Source organism: Humulus lupulus, chromosome 5, assembly GCF_963169125.1.
Source record: "Humulus lupulus chromosome 5, drHumLupu1.1, whole genome shotgun sequence".
Lineage (NCBI taxonomy): Eukaryota > Viridiplantae > Streptophyta > Magnoliopsida > Rosales > Cannabaceae > Humulus > Humulus lupulus.
Window position 1 is genome coordinate 133,285,189 of NC_084797.1, and position 8,703 is coordinate 133,293,891.

Consider the following 8,703-nt stretch of genomic DNA (forward strand, 5'->3'; position numbering starts at 1 on the left):
ATGGGGGGGACGGAGGCAAGCGTGAATCCTTCCCGGGGAAAGAGATCGGGGAAAGGAAAAAATCTATCTGAGCCCTCCAAGAAGGGCAAAAGGGGCTACGAGCTCCAATACACAGAATAAACTAACCTAATGGACACCAAGGAGAACATATACCTGGTCACGGGAAGTATGGTCCATTACCGGAAACCCACCCCCATGTTCAAAGGGGGAAAGAACTCAAGGGACACCAGCAAAAGGTGTGCCTACCACAAAGATGCGACCGCCATGAAGCTTTAATACAAGGCTCCCAAATACGTCATGATGGATGGCAAACTCTATCGAAGAGGATTGTCCATGCTATACCTTCGGTGCGTGTCTAGGATAGAAATGAGTGTAATCATGCACGAAGTGCGTGAAGGTTTTTGCAGAGATTAAATAGCCGGACTCAATTTGTCCAGGAAAATCCTAAGGCAAGGCTATTTCTAGCCAACAATGAAGGATTGTATTGATTACGTTTGTAAGTGCGAACAGCGCCAAAGGTACGTGAAGATCCCGCGAGCCCCTCCGACAGAGATAACCTTAATGACCAATCCCTGGCCCTTTGCAGTGTGGGGAATCGACTTGGTAGGATCGCTCTTGATTGGGAAAGGTGGCATAAAGTATGTTATCGTGGCCGTCGACTATTACACCATGTGGGTTGAGGTAGAGCCAATGAGCACCATCACCTCCAAAAAGGCCCTAGACTTCATCATCAACGACATTGTGTGCCGATATGTCTTCCTTCACAAAATCGTGTCAGACAACGGGTTGCAATTTGACAGCGTCCACTTTAATGATTTCTGTGAAAGACATGGCGTCATTAAAAGCTTCTCCGCAGTCGCCAGGCCTCAAGCAAACGGGTAGACAGAGGCCGTGAACAAGATTTTGAAGGGGACATTAAAGAAAAAGCTTCAAGCCTGCAAGAGCAAGTGGCCAGAAGAATTTCCCCGCGTCTTATAGGCATACCGAACCACAGAAAGAACGTCTACCAGACACACTCTGTAACGACCCGAATTCGCTAATAAGGCTTAAGGGCCTTGATTAGTGTGCCTGGAGGGCATAATGGGAATTATGTGTGATTTTAATGATTGAGATGCATGATTATGAGTTAAAGCATGTTATATGACTATTTGAATATTTTAGATGCATGACTATGTGTATTAGTATGCATGTAGGCCCTGATTAGGTTAGAAGGGCATAATCGTAATTTTGGCCATTATGGGCATAACTGCTTTGTTATATGTGATAATTGTCGAGACCACATTATTATGTGGATATATATATGATCTGTGATTCGAGACGATCTTAGTGAGCAAAGTAGCGAAAAAGTCATGGTGGGGATTTATACCTGGCTCGGGGTGAGCTTAGGGGTATAAATGGGAATTTAGCGAATATACTGGAGTCTATTCTGACATTGAGGAATAATATTGATAACTAATTAGGTATCGGGAATTAAGCGGGAAAAATTAGAGACACTCGAGGAATTAGCGGGAATTGGGTAAAATGACTAAAATGCCCTTAAGTGGATTAAAGGGTTTAGACTTAATGGGGAGGGCATACTAGTCATTTGGCTTACAGAAGTTAAGTAATACCAAGGCTTTATGTTAGTGGGATTTGTAGAATATTGGAGAAGTCTGAAAAAGAAAGAAAAGGAAGGGAAAAGAAAGGAGGGAAAACAGAGAGAGTTCTCTAAGTCAGTTTATGTTTTCTTCACCAATTTCTTGAGGATTTCTGGAGTAAAACTCAGAGGAGAGTTATTCCAATTAAGCCACAAGGTTACTGAGCAAAGATTGAGGATTTGGCAAGGGTTTAGCAAGATTAGGCCATCACCTGAGGTAAGGTTCTGCAATCTCTTCAGTTGCTGGTTTGGTTTTTGTTTCTGGTTTTTTAAGCTATGGTGCTTAAGTTGAATTAGATGGAACCTTAGGGAATTCAGGCTTAAGGCCGAGGAGAGGCAAGCCAAGAAGGTTTAGAGACATCTTGTGGTCGAAATTCTATCAAAGTTATAATGCCTAAACTCTAACATTGTTGTTCAGCTGGTTTTGACTGAGTTTTAGAGCTTAGGAGTGGCTATGGTGAATTCTAAGGTTGTGGATGCATGTGCTTAAGTTCTAGATGTTTGGGGTGCTTGGGATGAGTGGAGTATGGTCATGAGGTTGTTTTTGAGTTTGGGAAAGAGTTGGAAGAGTTTTGGTTCGAGTTGGTTTGAGAAAAATCGCAGAAGAGAAAAATGGTCTAGGCCATAATGCTGAGGGGACTTTGGCTTCTGTCTGTAGCACTGTAGCGCCCTCCCAAGAGCGTTGTAGCGCTACCCTTCTTTCTGAAGGGGATTTTTTTGTTGTTTGCAAGGGTTTTTGACCTAAGGTTTGGGGTTTGGTTCCACCACCTTGTTTGGTGGAACTAGGACTTCCCGGGGGCTCGGGATTAGCCCCGGGGCTAGGTTTTGAACTTGGGGATTTATAATGACTTTGGCCATGATTGTGACTAGCTAAGCGCTAGGGCTCGAGGGGGATTGTGCTCAAGGAGTCGAGGGATCAAAGCTAGTGAATTGGAAGGTAAGAAAACTGCACCCGATTATATGTTTGTGATGGGACTAAGTGCTACCGAGAATTGTATCGTGTCAATGATGGTATTACGCCATGGGACATGTAAAGTGGCCTAAGAGTGCCGTACATAGTATCTACGCACAGGGCACAGCTTGGCCACTGGTAGTCGAGAATATTCACTGAGCTCGGCTTAATCAAGCCAGAGTCAGTGAGATAACGCAGGGAGCAGCCTGAGAGCGCTAGCCCTAGTTATCATTTGTGCTGTGACATGTGGACTAAATTGATAAGCTTAGTATGCTGAGTACTTGGTCATGCTGAATGATTATATGTTTGAGAACTTATGATATAATGTGAGCTATGGACTTGTCTGTTAATTGCTTATGCTCTGTTGTTGTGTTTTCTTGCTGGGCCTTGGCTCACGGGTGCTACGTGGTGCAAGTAAAGGCAAAGGAAAGCTGGACCAAGCCTGAGACGGAGAGCTCCGAGGTGGAATGTACATTGCCAGCCGTTCGATCATCATGGTCGAGGAGTGGATCAGGACAGGGATTACCTAACTGCTTGTTTTGCCTTAGTATGGTTGGTTAATGTATCTGAATCTTATAACTTTTGTAAATGATCTTTAAACTTGTATTTTTGGGATCCCGTGTAGACGAGTAATGTTTCTTAATGAAAACGGAGCTTTTGAGATCAAAACATTTTAAACCCTAGTTCCTTATAGTCTTAGTAACACGATTTTGTTTGATTGACTTGGTTAGCAAGTCTGGCACTTTATAAACACACAGTGTAACGGTCTTGGCTATCCAAGGCGTTACACACTCCCTACTCAATGGTGTACAGATACGAAGCGGTCATCCCAGTGGAAACAACCGTCCCGTCTCATAGACAAGACACATATGATCCTTCCCCGAACACGCCTTACACCAAGAATCTTTGGACCTCATTGAAGAGATCCAGGAAGAATCCCAGATTCAACTAAAGATGTATCAGGGAAAGATCGCTAGGGACTTTAACTCTAAAGTTAAAAGTCGAAAGTTCGAAACTGGTGATCTAATCCTGAGAAGAGTCTTCCCTGCAACCAAAGATCCGGGAGTGGGGGTTTTAGGACCAAATTGGGAAGAACCTTATGAAATCCAAAATGAAGTATGTCTGGGAACGTATCACTTACGGCGACTAGACGGATTAGAGGTCCCAAAAGCTTGTAACGCAGAACACCTCCGCTGATACTATAAGTAGTCGGGGGAGGGGGGGCATGGTTCTGTTCTTAGTTTTTTTTTTTAACAATGTACGCTCCAAAGCGATTTCTTATTTAATAAAAATTATGTGTACAAAACATCATATAGAAATATTGTAAAGAAATCAAGTTAGCATCCGTCTTCATCCTTTTCATGAACAAGTGACCCAAGACTAAGAATAAAAACAAAGTCTTCACTCGCTTGGGGGGGTATGACCATCTATACGAATAAGTCTAAGAATAAAAACAAAACACAGTAAGATGCAAAATGCAGAGTTTAGTCCTGGTCCAAAACATATAGACCTGGGGCGAAAAACCCAACTCCCAATAAAATAGGACACAAGGCTCAAGCCCAGTCCTAACCCGGACGCACATGGTTTGGCGGGTACGAAACCTAATAGGATGAAAGGCTCAGGTCCAGTCCTAACCAGGACGCACGTTGTAATGCCCTTCTGCCTTAGATCCATTACTAAGTGAGTTTTAATGTGCAATTAACTCGCTAATTGAGGTTTTAAGACAAAAGTGTAATTAAATCATAATCAGAGTCACAAACTTGAAAATAAACTTTTTATTGAAAATTATTAGATATATAACATTTGGGATCCCAAAAACATTGTTTAGAAATATTCACAACTCAAAATTTAGTTAGAGTCGACTAAACGAAAAAATTCAGGTTTTGTACAGACATCACCCAAAATACCCCTGGCCGTGACAGCCAGACAGACCGGACATGTACTTGCCGCTCATCCTGCTTACCGAACTCAAGGTTGATTAACTCTCCCTTTGTCTTTAATTGCACCATAGAGCACCTGTGAGCCGAAGCCTAGCAAGAAAACCCTCACAAGCAGATAATAAATGTATATCAAACACTTAATATAAAATAAAGCCAACACCAGGTCATACATGTATGACCATGCCGTCCCCGGCGCTTTACCAGGCCCTGAGTTCGCAGTCTAAATCGTAAGGATATCCCAGGTATCCCTCGGGGTCTTACCCTGGCAACTTTCACTCTACGTGCTAAACGCTGCTCCTGGCCCCTTGCGTTCTCGACCTTCGCCGTTCCCGGCCATTGTCGTTCCATCATTAATACATACACATAATATACTAAATAAGTATCATAGCACACATAAATTCAATCAAAGGGCTGAGCCGCGCAACACAATCATATTGGGCCGAGCCCTGCAACACAAGCTCTATGGAAATAGTAGTTTACTTACCTATGTCCCGAGCTTTCTAGCACCAATGTCTCGAGCACAGCTCCCTAGTCCGAGCCTCGCCGGAACCCTAGTCACAACACATTAACAATTTCATCCATCAAGTTCTCATCCACTAAATGGCATCGAGCCATAATTCTAATCTCCAGGACCTTGAATTCTATCAATCTGGGAGACAAAATCCATGCTGTGCCTTCACATTTAAGTTCCCAAGTCAAACCCACAAAACTCCCTGCACGTTGAACTAGGGCCGCGACCCACCCCACAAGCGTCGTGGCTAGCCTCAAAACAAAGGCTAGACGCCTCCCTGGACACACACACAGGTCGCGTCATGCTTGGCCAAGTGCCGCGGCGCGCCTCGAGCTCCATGGCCTCCCAAGGCCTCGCGTGCGCATGGGTTGCAGCATGCCCCTCCTAGGGCCGCGACCCTCGCCTCCAAACCCAGAAAAACACCACTTTCCTTGCATTTCCTTCGATCCAAACCCCACATATCTCAACCAAAATCACCCACAACCTCATAATTAAACCCAGAATTCATACTCATGCAACCTAAACATACCAACAAAATCAAGAACCAATTCCCACACCCATCAAGCAATCAAAACCAGTCCTGGAATCCAAACCATGCATGTCTAAATCCTAACATCCAATATCAATAGAATTCAGCTGCAATCAACATAACTCAACATATTAGAAAGCTTACCTTATACAAAATTGAATCCTCAACTCAGTTCCCTAAGCTCTAAGCCTTAGATTTCTGGTTAGAATCTCCCAAACTCAGCTCCAATTCCTTAGTTCTTGACTGGTTTTCCTCCAAAATATCACTATGCCTTTAAGTGTAGAAGAGAAAATAGAGTGAGGGAAGAGAGAGTGGGTCAGTTTAGAGAGTTCTAAATGATTCCCGATTTTGTTTTATTCAACTTAAGTCTATAAGGTTATCTCAAAGCTCGGGGTACCAAAAACGTCCTCCGAGGGCAAAACAGTAAATTTTCCCCATATTCCTTCCTAGACATTCTAACCTCAAATATATCTCCAAATATTCATTTCCATAACCCGGTTACCCCATAAACATCCAATACCCGTAACACCCCTAGACCCACCCCAGGTCGGATTCTCAACCCCGTTGTGACTTTTGACTAATGACTCTCTAGGACTGTCTCAGATCGTGCTACACAGATATATCACAAACATAACACATTTATCATATTTATGCCCTCGACGGGCTAAATTCACAAACATACCCCTAATATCCAAACGGGCCCATATGATCCAAACGGGCCCATATGCATATTTAATTCAACTAAACATGCATCTCTATCACATATTCACATATTATAACAATAATTCACTTATTGCCCTCTAGGCACACTAATCAAGGCCCTAAGCCTTATTAGCAAATTTGGGTCGTTACACACGTGGTTCGGGGGACACAAAAAACCCAATAGGACATAAGACCCAGGCCTAGTCATAACCTAGACGTACACGGTCCAGATGGTAAAAAACCCATCAGGAGGTAAGGCCCAGGCCTAATCCTAACCAAGATGAACATGGTTAGGAGGTATAATACCCAGTAGGAAATACGGCCCAGGCCCAATCCTAACTCGGACATGCATGGTCCGAGAATACAAAATACCTAAAAATTGGTTGACCTAATGTGGTCTCAAATAACCAATTACTTGTCCGCGTTTCTTCTATAATAGCCCGAAACCATTGGAACGTGAGTCTTAGGTTTAAGTTGTTTAAAAATTAGCCTTATAATTGGCCCAGGCCATTGGAACCTAACCCCTAGGTTCAAAATAAGCTAGTCAAGAAATCTCTGATGGCCCAGGCTGTTGGAACCTGAACACCAGAATCTAGACAAATAAATGTGACGATAATTATTAGCTCTCTAACGGTCCAGGCTGTTGGAACTTGGATGTCAAAATTAAAGCGAGTTAATTAGTTAAGTCAGACCTAAAAGAAATCTCTAACGGTCCAGGTTGTTGGAGCCCGAACCATAAAATCGAGGTGAAAAAGGCTAAGTTATATTTATAAGTCTAAAACGGTCTAGGTTGTTGAGACCCAAACACGGGTCCCCAGATGGGCTAAATGCCTTCTACAACTTTTCTTTAGTGGTCCTGGCCATTGGAACCGGGACCAAACATTCGAATCATGTTCATGCAAAGTGGTAAAACACTTATTGAAGTTTTGAGAAGAAAATAAACGAATGAAAAAGGAAAAATTTTGTGCAAGAAATAAATTCAATATATAAAAAGCAAATAAAGAAAAGTTTCTCGGACGCACCCACGTCCATAAAAGTGATAAACACAAATACAAAAAAAAAGGGAAGCCACAAGTGCAACTTGAAGGCCCAGGCCTAGGCTTCGACGTGCTTTGGGGCCTTTGGAATGGTTTCATCTTGATCGTCCCCAGCCAAGATCTCCGCATCGGCTATTTCCTTGGCCTTGAATTTAGCTCTCTTCGAAGGCAGGATCGGGGTAAACAAGGAGGTTCATGTATTTGTCCTGGAGCCAGGTAATATAGATGGCCTCGTCAAAAGTGGTTTCCAGCAAAGCATCCACCTGCTCCTTTTCTTTGAGAACCCCTTCATTTTGCTTCACCTCCAACTGAAGCAAGTCGTTCAGGGCTTGGATTCAGGAGTCAAGAGATGAAACCTTCTCTCGATCCTTGCGAGATTGGACCTTGGCCGCCTCCAGCAGGGCCTTGGTCGATGCCTCCGAGCCCCAAACACGAAGAAGCTCCGCCTCAAGACTATCCACCAACGTTTTGTGGTTGGCTTCCTTCCTAGATAGAGTTTCCTCGAGTTGGAACTTAACCCGGGCGACCTCGCGGCCAGCCTAAACCCGATAAATCTCCTCAGCCAGGGCCTCCCTAGCGACTTCTCGCTGGTTCACAGCCCCCTCCAGATCCATTTGGGCTGTCTCCATCCTCTTTGCCATCTCCGCCACCAAGTCAGCGTTCCTGTGGGCCAACAACGCGTCTTGGAACAAACCAAAGTCAGAAAATGTACGAGTAAAAAATATGGTAAAGTAAAAGATCATGCGAACATGTAACTTACAACAGTGGCTTGGTGACAGATGGCCTGAGAGATGAAAAAGGCATCATGATTGGCCAGAGTGACGTATCACTTCAACTTCAGGTTAGAAATGGTCGTTCCAACTTGGGCCAACAGATTCGCGGCTAGCGAAGCCGTATCCTATCCCAACTGGGGACGAAACACAGTCTCAGTAACGAGCTGATCAACGATTCGTTGCGGAGTGCTAAAGGCGGCCGGGCGTTCGACGAACTCCACCTTTTGTTGGATAGTTAAGGCTCGGTAGACCTCCTCCCGTTTGTCCCATCCATCTTCCCAAGCCTGGAACACTAACCTCGTCCTCTCCTCCTGGAGGAAAATGTCCCCATCCTCGGGGAGGGCCGAATTGACAGGGAGCACGGGAGCCTTCGAGATCTCCTGAGGGAGGATAAGGCTCTCCCCAGAAGAATGCTCCTCGGCCAGGGCGAGATATTTTGTCCTAGCCTTCTTGGCCCGACTCGCAGACTCGTAAGCAGCTGAGTCCGCGACTCTTTTCTCTGGCGCTCGATCCGCCAATGGCTCCTGCTCCAAATCGATGACCGGGAGATTAGTGGGCAGAGACAGAACGACTTCAATGCGCACCCTTGAGAGAAAAACCGTAGTTAGAGTCTTTTCAACTAC